This window comes from Chelonoidis abingdonii, chromosome 7, assembly GCF_003597395.2.
Source record: "Chelonoidis abingdonii isolate Lonesome George chromosome 7, CheloAbing_2.0, whole genome shotgun sequence".
NCBI lineage: Eukaryota > Metazoa > Chordata > Testudines > Testudinidae > Chelonoidis > Chelonoidis abingdonii.
The window spans coordinates 25,746,627-25,764,221 of record NC_133775.1 but is presented as its reverse complement, the minus strand read 5'-3'; the positions used below and the strand labels follow the sequence as shown (position 1 = coordinate 25,764,221).

At 41.0% G+C, this 17,595-nt stretch overlaps 1 protein-coding gene across 5 annotated transcripts in view; it reads left to right on the top strand.

The window, feature by feature from the left end:
• The first annotated feature begins 8,737 nt into the window (after positions 1-8,737).
• The window catches only part of ZZZ3 (zinc finger ZZ-type containing 3), a 98,837-nt gene continuing 89,979 nt past the window's right edge, over positions 8,738-17,595 (top strand). For 2 of the 5 annotated variants that reach the window (XM_075067732.1, XM_032802462.2), the window contains exon 1: positions 8,738-8,909. The gene's annotated coding sequence lies outside the window, so the exon portion shown is untranslated. Of the gene's footprint in view, positions 8,910-9,155; positions 9,335-17,595 lie in introns of those variants that run through there. The other 3 variants (XM_032802464.2, XM_032802461.2, XM_032802463.2) reach the window with 2 other exon arrangements.

The following is a 17,595-nucleotide window of genomic DNA, read 5'->3' as shown; positions in this document are numbered from 1 at the left end:
CCAATCTTACTCAGAACCTTCCTCATTTGTCACCCATCAGTCTGAAATTTTCCAGGCCTCAATAGGTGTGTTTCTTTTTTGGAAGTTTAAACCAAAGTTCAAGAATGAGGAAAGTGAAACTCAAAATAGCTAAAAATAAATGACAATTATAATACAGTAGTTTCAAATATTTTAAACTAATATTTTAGTATTGTAATGTACAATCCAAGCTCCAACTATAATCTTAAATGACAATGAGTATACTATGGTAAGCTAAACAGAATGTCAGACTGCCTTCTTCTTTGAGTACTGCTTTTGTGGTTTATGAGTCACCAAAAGATCTAGATTAAATCATTTCCTTGTAATTCACTGCATTACAGCCATTATTCTCTAGTCACCTGATTCTGAAACCTTTACTCTTGCAATTTGTGCAATTGATTTAAATGGGAATAGTCTCATGAGTAAGAATTTCAGGCTTGTGACCCTGTGCATTTATGAAATGGAGCAAAGTTGTCTATTCTAAATGTTTGTGAAAAAAATACATTCAGTCCTTTCTCTTAATAGTGAAAATGTTTTGCTTGTTTCTAAGACTATCTTTTAGATTGCTAACATACATGAAACTTACAGGAGTAAATATGAAATGAAAATAATGACTTACTGCATGTATTTGAGTATAGCAACTTATTTTTGCATAAAACCACTTTGTAATGGAGACCCACATTAAAGATTTATGTTAAGCAGACAAAGGAGCCACTAACTGGATTTATATAATTTATTTTTAAATTGAAAAGCTACCCCTATAAAACAAAACATCTGGATAGAGAATTACAGATGAGTAAATATCCTGTATCAGACTCATTCCTCCTATTCATGGCACACAAGGGAGATTCCAGGGATAGCTGGCAGTCATGGTAGCTCCTGGAAGCACAAGTAAGGAAAATGTTCATGCAGTCCAAGGGCAGCAGCAAGCATGGCTAGGCAGGAAAGCAGAGGACTTGAAACTAAGATAACATGGAAGGTGAGAATTTGGCTTTTAATAGCACAGGCATTTGTTAAGCACCTTAGAGACCATGAAAGCTTATGCCAAATAAATTCATTAGTCTCTAAGGTGCCACAAGTACTCCTGTTCTTTCTTCTCAGTGTCTGTTTTCCATGGTTTCAGCTTTTCTAAAGCACACAGTTCTTGCACTTATTTAAGTCTAACAGCTTTTAAAAAATCTTTACACCTTCCCCTACAATAATAAAAGTTATGTCTGCAAGGGATTGTATCTATCATAAAAGTTACTGAGTCTTACCTAATCTATAAACATCATTTATAGTGCCTCAGTGATCTCATGTGCAAGGGTGTTCTATCGTTGAATTGCTGTTACAGTAAGGACATGTTTCTCTCTCATCTCAACTAAACTCTCCCTTCTTTAGTCTGAAGTAATTCTTTCCTGTTCTTCTTCCCAATAATGTCAGCCTGTTACATAATGGTTTCATTACACTGTAAAATACATACAAAAGCAAATATTCTTCCTAGAGGGATTTTTTCCCTCCAAAAAATAAACTGCTTAAATTTCAATATTAAGTAGGCAGATGTTTCCTAAAGTTGGCTGATGTGTGGTATTTTGAAAAATCAACTTTTTGACATTTGATTTTACATTTTGGCACTAATTTTGAAAGGAAGCCACTGAGTATTAAATTGAGCTGTTGCCCTGCCAATACATTGCATAACATTTTGTTACTAATTATTGTGAAAGGGCAGGCCTCTAAACCACCAAAGCATTCTATAAAGTGATATCTGAATTCTCATGGCAACTTTCTAGCTGCTTCCTGGATACTGTTAGGTCTAAATATGAGAGTTGGAAGGAAAGGGGAAGATTGTTGAGATTTTGCCTTGACCAGAGGAAGGGCTGAAGATCTGCTTTCTCCTCAACAAACCGCAGTGAGGGAAACTTGAGATTGCTGATCCCAAACTCAGAGCTCCTATTGAAGTAAATTTAGTACAAAGGGCTATTGGCTGCATAAATACTGCGACCTCAAGTTAATGGAGATATAAACTGTAAGTGTTGTTCAGAAGGATGGTTTGTCTTCAGAGTACATCTAATTAGCATCAACATTAAATCTGCAGTTGGGGAGGAACTTTGAACAGAAAATTTGGCATGACCTCCATAAAACGTTGGAAAAGGAAGGTTCCGTAGCAGTTGAGAATAATAGTCGGGGATTGGCAGTTAGCTCTTGCTGGCTAAGAGCTTCCCTTAGGAAAAGGGGAGTCTCTTTAGGAAGAACCAGAGTTAGCTAGATGGTTACAAAATCATGAGAAATAGCTTGTTCCCAATAAAAACGAGGAGTCCTGTGGCACTTTAGAGATGAACAAATTTAGAGATGCATCTGATGAAGTGGGTTCTAGCCCACGAAAGCTTATGCCCAAATAAATCTGTTAGTCTTTAAGGTGCCACAAGGACCCCTCGTTGTTTTTGCTGATACAAACAAACACAGCTACCACTCTGAAACCTTGTTCCCAGTGTTCAACATGCCAGAGATTGTATTTTGTGTCTTGTCTTTTCTTTCAATATATGTAACTTTAACAGGAAGGGACCAAAGAACAAGGCAGCTTCAAAATGGTTTCTTTCCGAAAGGAATGAAAGAATATTGATCAGTAACTGAACATTTATAGTAATGAGCATTAGAAGAAAGGCTGGTGATTGTGGACTAGACGGGTTGCTACAATCCTTCCATTCTTCAGGCACCTCCAGAGCATCTATTAAGTAGCAGCCCGGATTACAACTATCTTGATATTGTGCATCTGTGAAAGGGATCATGCACCACCAATAAGGAAAAGACATTTAGGACCCAAATCTGGACTGCTGAAGTCAAATGGAAGTTTTGCAATGGGAATGACAACGGTTTAGCAGCCTCCTCTGATCAGGCACTGGACAGATTTCAACCTAAATACTAGGGAAAGATGTGTTCACCACTGTATAATAGCTACTTGTTCACTGTGGAGGTGTTTAGTTTAGACCTCTACCTCGATATAATGCTGTCCTCGGGAGCCAAAAAATCTTACCACATTATAGGTGAAAACGCGTTATATTGAACTTGCTTTGATCCGCTGGAGTGCGCAGCCCAGCCCCCGCGGAGCACTGTTTTACCGCGTTATATCTGAATTTGTGTTATATCAGGTCGCATTATATCAGGGTAGAGGTGTATTTGGGAATGACTGGTTTAATAGTCAGATATTGTTTTAAATTTTACAGTAGGTGTGGCTTGCAATTGATTCCTTTCGAGATCTGCAGGTTAGAAAAATTGTTAGCTATTTTAAACTTGTCTCATTCTGGCCTGTCCTATTCCTAAATGGGAGACAAGATTACTGTACATTAGTACCAATAGCCAACCAGGAGTGCTCACCATTATGTTTTTGCTACTTTATAATTTTCTGTAGTTTGTGACATCTAAATTATTTGCTATGGAAATCCATGCCTAAAACTAGTCTAGATAAAGTGCCAAGAAACCTATTGCAGGAAATGATCCTATAATGCCAGAAAGAAAAGTCTACATCAGTGGTTCTCAACCTTGTCAGACTACTGTACCCCTTTCAGGAGTCTGATTTGTCTTGCGTACTCTAAGTTTCACCTCACTTAAAAACTACTATCTTACAAAATCATGTAGAACTGATAAATGAAATTGTTTTTAATTGTTCACTTTATTAATGTAAGTTCTGTTCACCATTCACTACACTTGCCTGCATTGTAACTTCTGTTCACTGTTTGATTTTGTATTTCATATGACTTGGCATTGTGCCTCTCTCATACAACTTTGTATTAGAAAATTGGTAGAAAACTTTGTATCAAATGTTATAGCCCCTAAGGATAGTATAGTTAAAGTGAAAGAAACATGTGCCTTTTTGCTAGAAGTAGAATAAGATCTACCCCCCCCCACTCTGTAATCAATTGCCCCATTGACTGAATGAGGTGTGAATGAGTGAGGCTTGGAAGACACCCACCTCCAGACAGCTACAACAGTTAAAGAGGGAATGGGAGCCAGAGCAAAAGACAATACAACTTGTCAAGTGGGCCCAATAAAGAAGAGCAGACATATTGACGACCTCAGGGATTAGAAGCAAGCACCTTCTTTAGAAAACGCCCTCTTTGAGCAGCATTGGGACAACACCCAGAAAAAAAGCAGCACAAAGACCAACGGACACAGACCCAGATTTTGAATCTGGTCTGGATTTGCATAAGAGGGAAGCTGCTATAAATACAAGGTGTCTTGCAGAAGGACCCTGGGTCTCGTCTTGTCACCATCGGAGCATCGATCCGGATCGGCAGAAGCCCGGCTCCACCCCTCCCCCATCTAACTCACCTGGCCAGTGCAGTTAAGGGGAGCAACTAGTTGGTAACAACAGCAAGACAGAGTGTGTTTGTGTCTGTGTGTGTGTGTGTGAATGCATGACTGTAATATATCATATGCATATGATAGAGTATTAATTAATACCTGTATTACTAATAAATGTGGCGTTTTGCCTTAATCCCCCTGAAAAGATCCCGTATAGTACTTTGAGTACAACAATCAGATATAAAAATTAGGGCTGTCAATTAATCGCAGTTAACTCACGTGATTAACTCAAAAAAATTAATCGTGATTAACTGCAGTTAAACAATAGAATACTAATTGAAATTTATTAAATATTTGTGGATGTTTTTCTACATTTTCAAATATATCGATTTCAATTACAACACAGAATACGAAGTGTACAGTGCTCACTTTATATTATTTTTGATTTTTTAATCGTGATTAATCATGATTTTTTTAATTGCTTAAGTCCTAATAAAAATATAACAGTGTCACAGCACGCTATTACTGAAAAAATGCTTACTTCCCATTTTTTAGAATATAATTATCAAATAAATCAATTAGAATATAAATAATATACTAATATTTCAGTGTATAGTATATAGCGCAGTATAAACAAGTCATTGTATGAAATTTTAGTTTGTATTGACCGCTAGTACTTTTTATATAACCTGTTGTAAAACTAGGCTAATATCTAGATGAGTCGATGTACCTCTCGAAGACCTCTGCGTTCTCCCAGGGGTACATGTATCCCTGGTTGAGAACCACTGGTCTAGATGAGTTAAAAGGACCTAAAAGCCACAGTAATGGCCCAGTATTTTACTGGAGACAATGAAGTGAGGTTTTTCTTGGCAATGCTTGCAAAAGCCCCTACTTGTAACCTCTGTGAATTCTGCAATCTGTGCTGTGGAGGCAGCAGAGTTAGGAACGACTCCATCACCCTACTTCAAATCCACACAGAAATACCATGATTATTAATGATGCTCAGAAATCTGCCGCATGTGTCACCCTTCCTCATACAAGCCCCTCTCTGAGACTTTATTTTGGATCCAGCTACCAGATTGAAAGCTTTGACTTCCTTTCATCCCCCACATTGCTTCCCTCCACTCTGACTCCCCTGTCCACTTCTATCTCTACTGCCTCAGCTCCAATCTACAGCTTCAATTACCTGCCTATCCCGCAATCAGCTCTTCCCCTGTAACACAGCTCCAAACCCTCTGCTATCCCCACCCTTACATCCCTGAACCCCCAACTCCTGTCCTTCAGCTGAGTAGCCCCTCTTGCCCCCCCAGGACTCACCATTGGTGTCATCTGGAGGGTCCAAGGACAAAGCCACTCTATCCTCTCCTGTAGTCTTCAGCAGTTGGCTGATGGCTTGCTCATCCCATCTCCTTCTCTGAGGCACCACTGCCTCCCGCATCACATGACATGCATCTTCAGGGGCCCACTAATCTAAGAAAATACATTTTCAGGGATAGGACCACTCCCCTCCCTCCTGCTTTCTGGAGAAACCTGGCTCATGTTGAGCCCCATCTTCTATTGGTTGGGCATACACACCAGGGATTTCTTACTCTGGAGCATAATCCCATATATGGACTTAAATCTTCCCCAGAGGGAATCCCTGCCACTAGTGGATGGGGCTTCCTCCTAAACCCAGTCTACGGAAAGCCTGACCAGAGCCCAGCACCCTCACTGTAGGCCATGTGGACAGGGCAATGGCCCTGCCCTTGAACATGCAGCATCTTGGAATTGAAAGGATCATGTCCCCTTTTAGCAAACCCTGTGAAGATGCTTTCCTTGACAATGGGGAGGCAGGGACTTAACCAGCTGGCAGCAGCAAGTGGTGCGGGGCTAGGAATTAGTCTCTTTAGGGCCAGAGCTGATAGCTGCTGGGCTCTTATCTGCCTAATGATATAACTTTACTCTCCTTTAAACCTCTCTTTTTTACCTGACCTCTGTACAAAAACATAAAACACTTTCAATTTTAAAAACAGGTATTTTGTTTGGAGAGGTGGTTTGGGCAGTATGTATCACAGGAACCCCTGGAGTGCCTGCTCTCTAATTTGCACCATAAACTCTATGCCAGGCCCTCAACTGACATACTAATTTTGAAGATGCTATAATTTCTTATCTGGATTTTGTATTCAACCTGGGATTAACCATGAAGGCCGACTAGAAGCTTCTGGTAGTGCAAAGGACAGCTTTCACAGAGAGGTGGTCTGATATTAGTAATGTTCTACACTTATCTGTATTTTTTACAGGCTAAAATTAAGGTTCTGCTAATCCTTTATAAATCCCTAAATATCCGAAAAGTAATTAATTGCAACTATGGAGGAGGAAGAGACCAATAAAACATGTATCAGATCTGCCTAAAGCCAGACAGCATCCTTGAGTGAAAACAAACAGAACAGCTACTACAACTTCTGTGGGGAGGTCCCTCACTGACTTCTGTCAGATAGCTGATTGAAAAGGTCTTGGAAAAAAGGTAGGCAGTTTGGATAAAACGTAAGGGAAGGGCTGGTGCCTGTGACAGGTCAGGACGCATAGACCCTTTTTCCTGGTGAGCAGTTATAAAGTTAACCTTCTTGCCCTAGAAAAGGCCACAGATAAAGACAATATTGTCGTGCTGGGAAGATGTTTAATGGTTGCCATCAAGTGGGTCTTTCATCTACAATCAAAATCTGGTTAAAGCTAAGCACCTGTCTTTCGGGCTCCATGGAAGGCACAATTAAGCTCTTTTATGTTCTGACATAGTTGAAAATAAAAGCTGCCACTGCCCAAAGCAATGGGCCATATGGCAATGCTTGAGCAGAAGCTAACCTCTGTGGCAGTAGTCCCCACCTTTTCGTCTGGCGGGTGCCAGATGAAGGACCATGGCGGCAGTCGAGCATCCGCCAAAATGCTGCCAAATTTCTGCAGCATTTCGGCAGTGATGCCTTTTGATGACATCGCTTGTCGGTGGCAAGTGGCGCCATCAAGAGGCATCACTGCCGAAATGCTGCAGAAATTCGGCGGCATTTCGGCAGATGCTCAACCGCTGGCCAGGACGCGGGAGCATTTAGGGGACCCTTGCTCTGTGGGATGATGTGTTCCCTGATAGCTTGTGCTCCCATAGCTTTTGCATTTGCAAAGTGCATGTAGAGAAGAAAGCCAGCAGACAGTGACAGAAGCATCTGTGGCATGAGCATGGTCCTGAGAAGCAGAAAACAAAATTCCTTGAGAACTGACTGGCTTAGGGATTGGCTCAGCAAGGAAACTGCCTTACTCATTACAACATCCAGGGAAACTAGGGTGACCAGAGAGAAAGTGTGAAAAATTGGAACAGGGGGTGGGGAGGTAATAGGAGCCTATATAAGAAAAAGACCCCAAAATCAGGACTATCCCTATAAAATCAGGACACCCTAACTTAAACAGGACTCTTTGAACATCCTTTGTAAATCAACAGGATTGTGCCAAAAAATACACCTGACTCACCTCATCAATTTCTCTTACTAATGGACACAAATGTGAAAACCCCCAGAAGTTGCTTATGTGGTTAAGCCAAAGGGGGGTGGGCAACAGTCTAAAACAGGGGTTCTCAAACTGGAGGTTGGGACGCTTCAGGGGGTCATGAACTGTCAGCCTCCACCCCAAATCTCACTTTGCCTCCAGCATTTATAACAGTGTTAAATATATAATAAAGTGTTTTTAATTTATAAAGGGGGGGTCACACTCAAAGGCTTGATATGTGCAGGGGCAGCTCCAGGCCCCAGCACGCCAACTGCGTGTTTGGGGCGGCAAGCCAAGGGGGGGTACTCTGCCGGTGCTGCTATGGCAGCAGGCAAGCTGCCTTTGGCAGCTTGCCTGCGGAGGGTCCGCTGGTCCTGCGGCTTTGGTGGACCTCCCACAGGTCCCGTGGGAGGTCCGCCAAAGCTGCGGGACCAGTGGACCCTCCGCAGGCAAACTGAAGGAGGCAGAAAAATCCCTAGAGCCGCCCCTGGCTATGTGAAAGAGGCCACCAGTACAGAAGTTTGAGAACCACTGGTCTAAAAGCCCAGAGCTGCCTGCCTGGGGAGCAGCTGGAACTACTTCCTATGGCTGGGCCTTGCCACCCCAGTGCCTGCATGCTCTGAAGAGAGGGGGGTTTTGGGTGAGGGCAGGGAATCCACCAGCTCTGCCCCATCCCTCGCACCTCTTGCTTCCACCATCCGCATCTCACTGTGCCCAAGTCAGGTCCAGCCCGGCTCTTGACTCACACGTCCTCTGGCCAGACGCCCGCCGGGTCCCTGTCGGCAGAGCCGGCTCGCACCCAGCCAGGGACCGTCCCCCTACGCTACTCGGGGAGAACTGTCACTGCGCCAACCCTCACCCCGCGAGCGTAGGCGGCGGCTGGCCGCCTCCCCCAGCTACCAGCAGGCGGAGCTGCAGGGAGCGGGTCCCCGCTGCAGCGGGGGGAGGGGAAGGAAGCGGAAGGAGCCGCCGCGCTGAGGGGGGAGCAGGTGCTGTGTGGAGCCGCCGCCGCCGCCGCCGCCGCCTGAGCGCGGCACGGAGAGAACGAGCAGGGGACACGGCTCCTCTGCCGGCAGGCTCCGTGCGCGCGAGATAGCGGGAGCCAGGTGAGGCCTCGACACAAGGGAAAGGGGGGACCCGGATGATGCGGAATTCGGCACCCGCGAGGGGGGGCGGACGGAGGGGGAAATTCCCACGTGACTAACGCGTGGGGGAGGAGGCTTGCGCGCCCCGTACGAATCCCAGCTGTCTGGGGCCAGAGCGGCAAGGCGACTCTTGCGCGTGCGCATTGGCTCCGCCCCTCCCGTCGCGTGCGTGTACATGTGCGCGCGCCGGGTGCCAGCACGAGGCGTTTGCTGCGGGACCGGGACACGTGCGCGGCGCTACCGCCATGTTGATTCCTAGCGCAGCTGTGTGGGAGGGGACAGTATGAGACAAGGAGGAGGGAAAGGGAGTGAGTTCTCGCGAGGCTGTGTGGTTTCCGTGGGAGCTGGCCGGCAGCAGGATGGCGGCGCGGCGCTGGGCTTGCTGGGTAATGGTACCTGGGGTCTAGTGGGCGGGGACCGTGGGAACAACCTCTTCGCACCCTCCCTGCCTCAGGGCACACGGGGGGGCGGGGTTGAGCACCTAGGGAATCAGCTCGTGCGGTACCCGTTGCTGCTCCACAGTAGGCGCTGACCTGATCTCCCTTGCTGACCCCCTGTGGCCCACTCTGTTTCTCTTACAGCGCTGTCTGCCCTCAAGTCCCCCCCCTCCGCTGTCTGCCTGCCCCATAGCCCTGCCCTAGAGTGCCCTTATTTTCTCATACAGCCCTGCCTCTTCCTAGCTCCTCCCATTGTCCTCAGGCAAACCAGGCTTCCTGCACTCTGACCGTGCCCTATCCTGTAGCACCTTGGACCATCCTCTGGGCAGTGTGCTTAAACACCCCAAACACATGTCTTACATCTACAGCGTGCCTAGCACGCTGTGGTCACTGCTGCATATCAGAACAAATAATAATGCTGTTCCCCTGTGTAGACATGGCTCCCAGCACTGCTTTGTCTGCTCCTTGCATGTTTCTGCTGTGATGCCTCTGAGGGTGCCCTGTAGCCCCCTCACCACTTCTGTTTTACAGGCATGCCAATATTATGGTTGTGATGGGTGAGGCAGACAGGTCTAAACAGAATGGTCAGCAGTGCCAGGTGCTGCAGACATGACCTCCTGTGACTGTACTGTGGTGTGCTGCAGCACCTGAAACACACTTTCTCTTATATTTGAAAAGTACCTTACACACTGTGGTCATTATTGGAAATTAAAGAAAATAATAATATTTTGCAGCACCCAAGCATTCCAACTCTGCAGGACTCCCTGCATTTCTCATCTTGGTCCCTCACAGGTTTTGCATATGGTCCTACTCTTGCCCTGTAGCATCGCTGTTACATTTGACTTCTGGTTACTCAAGGCGCCCTGACAGTTCTCCTATGCTAAAACTGCAACATCCCTTGTTGTTACAGTTCTAGACTGCTACGTAGCTCTGAAATTTCTACACAGTCTACAACATGTGACACTCAATTCTTTAAGCCTGGACTTCTGGAGCATATTATCAGCTATTGAGAAATGTGGTCTATTAATTTTATAATGGGACTACCCATGCACTGGGATCTGTATTGCTATTACCAGGTTCGCTGTACCTTGTAACTTAGTGCATGTAAATAGACTCAGGTTTCCAGAGGTGGAACTCTGGCATATGATCTAGCCTCAGTTAAATACTGAGTTGGCAAACCTTTGAGAACACACTTTTTGTTTGTGTTTTTCTAGTTGTAATGTTAGATTAATCTTATTAACTGTTATTCACTTTTTAAGTTTTTGCTTGTGATGTGTTTTAAGACTTGATTATACAAGAACTGATGCTCCAAAATTAGTTTGTAGATTTGTAGCTTATGATTTAAAAGTTTTTCTTGTAAGTAAATATACATTTCCCAGAAAGTAAGTTGAAGACAGTAAAATTGATATTGTTCTGTTTTACATAAAATATTTGAGCATTTTTAAAGTACTTTAAGGTTAATAGAAGCAATAGCTATTATTAAAAAAACTGATGATGTAGCTCTAGGAGTGAAAAAATAAGACAGGAATTTTGCAGATTTTATGAAGTAGGAGAGTACGTGCTAAGATGTTCACTATTTTCATGAGAGAGAGACCCTGGAGATTGGCGTCTTCCTGGCTCTGCTGCAGATGTCTGGTGAAATCTGGGCCCTGTTGAAGTGAATGGCAAAACTTCAGCTGATTTCAGTGAAGTTAGGATTCTACCCTGTCGGTATGACTTTGAGCCAGTTACTTATAGCCTGATCCAACTGCAGTTGAAGGCTTTTCATTCATTTTGTTGCTCTCAAGACTGAATAAAATAAGTTGTTTTAAGAGGAGATGTCTTAGAGCACAAGATTGGGCCTTGCAACTCTTGCACAATAAATTATCTCTTTTCATTCTATTGAATGGTGTAACTATGTGTGGATAAGTAGTGGCAGACTGGAGCTTAAATAGAAATATCTTTTTTAATATGATCCTCCAGGTGTATAGCTATTTGAAGTCGATGTAGTACTAATTTAGTACAATACTGTAATTGTCACCATTCTGAGTTCTCTATTGATTAAAAACTAAGATGATTATTTGTCTCTTTTTTTAATTATAAAATGTTTATTTCTTTAAGTAATTATTTCAAATAGTGTAATTATTAAGGAAAAAAATTAAGCTTAATCATATTTTCTGTGTGAAGATATTTAACATTTGCAGAATCTGAAAAATTTACCACTTACCTAGAACACCAAACATACTACAGAGTTAAGTATGAAAGAAGAGTTGGGTCTTTTGTCAGCGAGGCCCAGGGACAAGGCTCTAGTCTGTTCCACTTTCTCTGCCACCTCACCAGCTGAGCAATGGGGAAGCTGCTTTGATTTCTGCCAGAGTTTCTTCCTACTCTGCTCAGGGATTCTGGTTTGTAATAGCTTCTGGTTAGTAATAGTCTAATAAATTTGAAGCTTCACCATCCTGTTTCATCCTGAAAGGATGAAGGCACTTTCTCTTATTCCTCTCCCAGAACCTTCTGGCTACTGAGTTGGGGGATTCTTCGTTATTCTAGCCATTCCCTAGAGCTTTCTGGTGTCTGCAAGGATGGAAAGGCTCTGTTACTCTATCCTTCCACCAGCATTCTGGCTAAAGTAGATGGAAGAGAGCATCTTTTCCTTCTATACTCTGCATAGTACTCAGGTGGCTGGTTGGAGGTCTCTGCTTCTTCCCCAGCCTCCATTTTTGTGGCATTTAATTAGTTTACTTTTTATTCAAATTTGGCAGGTTATCTTTACAATTATAAGGGCTGTAATTTGTTTTAAAGACTTGTATTCTGTAGAAATTAATACTGTAGCTCCCCGCATTTGGTGAGATGAGTCGTTTTTTCAAGTTGGCAGCATTTGCTTTAGCACCAACCTTGTGTTCTGCTTATGAGAACTTGCTTATAAATCAAGTTTTACCGGTAGTTTTATATAACTATGGCCTTAAGGGCACTATAGACATGGCTTCTCTTTTCAAATGTCACTTTCACTGTAGACTAGACTTCATAAAAGAGAACTTTTAAGATCAGATTCACTAAAAATATCTCTAGACTTCTGTAATATCCAGGCCTCGATAGCCCAGGTATGCTAAGTCTCTTGCACGGCTGTGTTTTTATTTGCATAAATAATTTGTGTTCTGTTTGAAAAACTTCTTTAAAATTAATTTTGAAAAATCTTTATTAGAAGTAACAGTGTTTTTTCTATTGTATGATATACTTTCTAGACTAAAATGATGATTTTAAACAAATCAGTACAGTACTGTACAGTTAAGAACTTAATCACTCTTTCTTCTACACCATATCTCTCCAGAATCACTCTTGTCTGTGTTATGTTGACCCTTGTTCAAGCTGTTCTGGTACTGAAGTCAGACATGTTTTTTAAGGGTACCCTCAAGTTTTTAATGGAGAGTGAAGGACAGCCTGTCATGTTTGTATGTCCTCCTAGATTGGGAAGAGGTTTGAAGTACAGCAAAATATAACTTAGGTTGCATATTTTGGCATCTGTAATCAAAGTAAAGGTGAGGGCAAAACATGGCATGTTGACAGAAGTATGCTTCAGTCTATTACTGTCTAATCATAATTAGTCTGTTAGGATTGTTTGCATTTGAGCAGTGTCGGTAGTTACCCTATTTTATATTCTTGCTTGCTTTGGCCTAACACTGTGTCATAATTTTGTTTGTTGTAACTGGTAGCAAATTAGTCATTAATCAGTAAAGCAACAAAATAATAGAAAATTACTTGATTTTTACATTTATTCAAATGCTGAGAACATAAATCCTGTAGTGCTTCTGTATTTGTTTCCTTTCTGTTGATAAGAGGTTTTCTTTTTATATCTACAACCAAGCCAGGGGCTATCTCTGAAAGGAATTTTAGGTGTTTCTTAAATTAAAACTTTATTACATAAATAAAAACATGAATTTGATCTTAAAACTGATTTCTAAAAAATAGAGAAGGAAGCCTTTTCCCTTACAATAAAGCAGAATTCGAATGATGTAGAAGAATTCATCATTTCCTTTGTTCGTTTTAAGAATGTTCCAATTTTGTCCAACTTTTATATTTTGAGCCATACTTTAATGCAGATAGTGCCTTCTCCTATTCACTGTCTCATAAACCACCTTCCTTCCTATTTTTAATGTTTTATAATATTCCCAAGGCAGCTATAATGATTGCTTATACTGGAAAATAATATTTAGAAAAGTGTTTGTCCTTCTAGTTGTCTTTTAATAAGGTAAAATGACAAGCTTATATCATATGACCAGTGGGTTCTCCCTTATTCACAGCAGGTGTTTTATAGACTATGTGTAGTCCACTAGAATCTCTGTAGTAGAACAATATTAAGAAAATATTTTGAATGATAAAGAGATGATGCAACTTTGATGTATTAAGACAGAATCAAAATATTAATTTGAAGTGAGTGGGAATACTTTTTTGTAATAAAAATATATATTCTCATGAAAACTAACCAGAGTCAGTCTACAGTATTTATGAATACAACAGGAAAATTAAAATTCAGGCTAAATGAGAAGCAGCTTGCAGGTGGGGAGAGGAGGGAATTGTTTTTCAGATGACTACATTTGGCATGCATATTTCAGAATGAAACTGTACCTATTTTTACTCTCCTTTTGTAGGACTCATTATTTTTACAGATAATCAGTTTCCTGCAGAATTTTACTGTTTTGTTTGGCTTGCAGTACTTATGGCAGTTTGGTTTTGGTTTTGTTTTATTTTATTTATGTTTACAGTTTTTCATTGTACCTGTCTCTGAAAGCCAGAGTAAAACAGCAGTCAGTTTAACTGACCAGAATTTTGGTATTTGATCATGTTGACAGCCGTCAGTATGCTATCTAAATTGGCACAATTAAAAAATTTTTTTTTTTCTGAACTCTACTTTGCACCAGTGAAGATCTGTGGATAGCTCCTCTCTCTGTAGATTTCAGGCAGGAAAGAAGCCAATCAGAAGCTCTCATTGTTCATCCCTCTTTGGTCTGCAACTTTCCCCCTTTTTGTCTGGTCGTCTTATCTTTTCTGCTTCTCCTCTGTAAGGTATCTTCTGTCATTTGGCAAGTGTATTACTTATGGTTTTATAATTTTTCAGTATACTCATGGTTTACTGTTTTGGTTTTATGAAAACACTAGGTTTTTACTTTGAGGAGCAAAAGAAGATGAAAAGGCTTCAAGCTCATTGCTTGTAGTGGCTCTGCTCAGGCCACAATAGTGGGATCATTCATCCCTACTTGTGGATGTGAAATTGAGAGGACTGTGGACTGCCAGGATTCAGAAATTCATTATTACTTTGCAGCCCCCACAACACCATCCAGCCTTAATTAGAAACATAGGAGCAGCACCAACATAAACAGAAAATCACCCACAGATTAACTTTCCTGTTAAAATGCATTGTTTCCTCATTCACTTCTTTATTTAACATAGAAAGTGCTATCCTGGGAGAGTGGTGAAGTATCTGTTATTTTTATCTCATACATTAGTCAGAGTTGTTTTTTCTTTGTACTTTAATATATAGTAGGGCTTGATGAATGTAAGACCAACTCGAATAATTCTTAAGTCAAATGATACCTCACAAGCCAGCCTTCTAAAAGTATATTGGTTCTGCTGCGTCTGTATCCAAATACTTGATTTTTTGGGGCTCCTGCCACTATTTATTGGGCATTCATTCATTGATTATTCTGCTGTACGTTCCAGATTGGTCCGATGCATGATATTGTTGTTAAGTGCACTTGCTCAATACTGTACAAAATATAAAACAATGTCTTTGCATCAGGAAGATTGCAGCCTTTGGAGCAGTGCACAGCATGCTGTTAGCCTATAACACAGTAATTATATGGAATGCAAGAATGGACTAGAGATCCAGAGAGTAGTGCTAATTTTAGGGGGGGAAATGGTTTTGTTCTAAGAAGTATGTTGACAGAATTTGTTGATGTGGATTCGATATTTGTCAACCTCTGGAAGAAGGAGATTTTCAGGAAGGATTTGAATGAATAAAGAGTAGGTGACTGGCATGTTAAGATGCAAATTTCATTCCATACATTGAAGGAGGTATGAAGATGAATAGGATAAGAGAGGGTAATAAGAACGACTTCATTAGTGATGTGAAAGGAGTGAGGGAGATGAGTTAAGAAATCAGAAAATGATGTAGGCAGGGGCCAAATTGTTTAGTCTCGAGCATGAAATATGTGTAGGACTGATCCCTCTGAAGCCATCACTGCCACATCTACCTGGAGGTTGTGGTGGAAGACTGTGAGGCACTTAACTTCTGTTCTAAACTTTTTGTCATCATTAGGTAAATATGTTGCTATCTGAGGTACTAATTTTTGCTAACCCCGATCCTTGAGATGCTACCGGACAAAGATTCTGCAGTGATTGCAAACTCCTATTAATGGTCTTCCAGAATTCTGCTTAATTTAAAAAGAAAGCTGTTGGAACTCTAAATGTCAGAATATGCAACAAGAATACAGGAGTGGCATAAACTATTGATATCCTTGAATTTTGCATTTCAGATTCACCAAACTCAATCATTGATTCTATAGATTTATTTCTTCAGTGGCTATTAAATCTAAACACTGTGCAAAAACAATAGTGAAAATGGTTATATTGTGTGACTCAGATACAATAAGTAGATTGTAGGGTACTTGTTGCCCACCTATCAAAACTTTTTCAAAAAGATGTTCAGTAAAAAGAATAACATAATACACATGTAATCCAAGGTAGACACATACAGACTTCCAAAGGGAAGGTACTCTTAGGCGCACAGGATTTAAGAGTTGTTTTCTCAGTCAGGGATATAAAATAAACCTGTTGCTGAGTGTGTTACAAACACATCAGGTACACCCATCGGACAAAGTCCATATACTTCCAAGCAGTCTAAAAGGCTTTAAATTGATGATGGTCTTAATTTAAAAAATGTTGTTGAGTGAAAGACTCATTCTGGTCTTAATAAAGTTTAAAGTCGACTGATTACATGGTGATCAGATGTTTAAATGTGTGCTGAACTTTTTCATTTTATTTTCTCTGTCTTTTGCCCATATAAACTGTACATCTGTCTGCCCCTGGAAACATTGCAATACTGCTAAGAGTTTATTGTATTAAACAGTCAGCAGTCTTTGCACATCTAGGGATAATTATGTTGTGACTACAGTAGAGTTAGGAACAGCATACGATATGGATGCAGTAATGTTTCTGTGGTGTGAACATAATTTACTAGCTGTGGCTGGTCAGGTGGATTAACTAATTTCATTATTATGTTTTGCAAAAAATTTGGTGTAGAGATTTACATTTTGAGAAGTTTGTTGATAGCATGTATGGTGGTCAGGGAAGGTGTGTGGGGGGGAGCTATGGTTTGCTTTGGATAACAATGTGGCTGAGGGTCTGAGGCCCCTGAAAACAAAAGGAGTATTCCTCACTAGTTTCATTTGTTCCTTTGCTCTTTGGAGTTGCTCTTAAAGGCTGTTTTTCATATCATTTGAAAAAAGAAAAGCTGAGTACTCAACATATTAAGTTTTGTAAAATAGAGCAAAGCAAAGAAACAGTAAAAAAACAAAACAATGAAGCAAATACAATTCATTCATATTAAAAAATCACCGAAAAGCATTGGGAGCATGCATAATGCATATAGTTTTTTATGATGAGTTCCCAAATAAATGTATAAGAAGTATATCCATCCAAGAATACTTCAGTGTTCAGTATGTTAATAAACTGATGAAGTACAGGTATTCAGACTTGTTTCATGAGTTAGACTCCATAATCACCAAAGTATGTGTGTTCAGTGGACAGGAGATATTTTGTGACATGCATTCATGGATGTAAAAAATAGTGGCTTTTCTGACTGGTATAATGTAAGTGGATATTTTAAATCAACAACATTTCCAAAGTTTAAGGCTATAATTACATAGTATAATTCATGGTTATTTGTATTTGACATATATGAAAACATTAGAAAAGTTGCTGAATTATCGACTTGCATTTTAATATTTGAAGAGTTTGTCTCTTTGATTGACAGAAAAAAATTTATTCTGTGAATGGCAAAGAGACTACGCATCTACAGATATAATCTGAGGAACTGTAACAGATTGAAGTGTCACTTGAGGAGGTTTTGGAATTAATTGATAAACTCAACATTAACAAGTCACTGGGACCAGATGGCATTCACCCAAGAGTTCTGAAAGAACTCAAATGTGAAGTTGCGGAACTATTAACTAAGG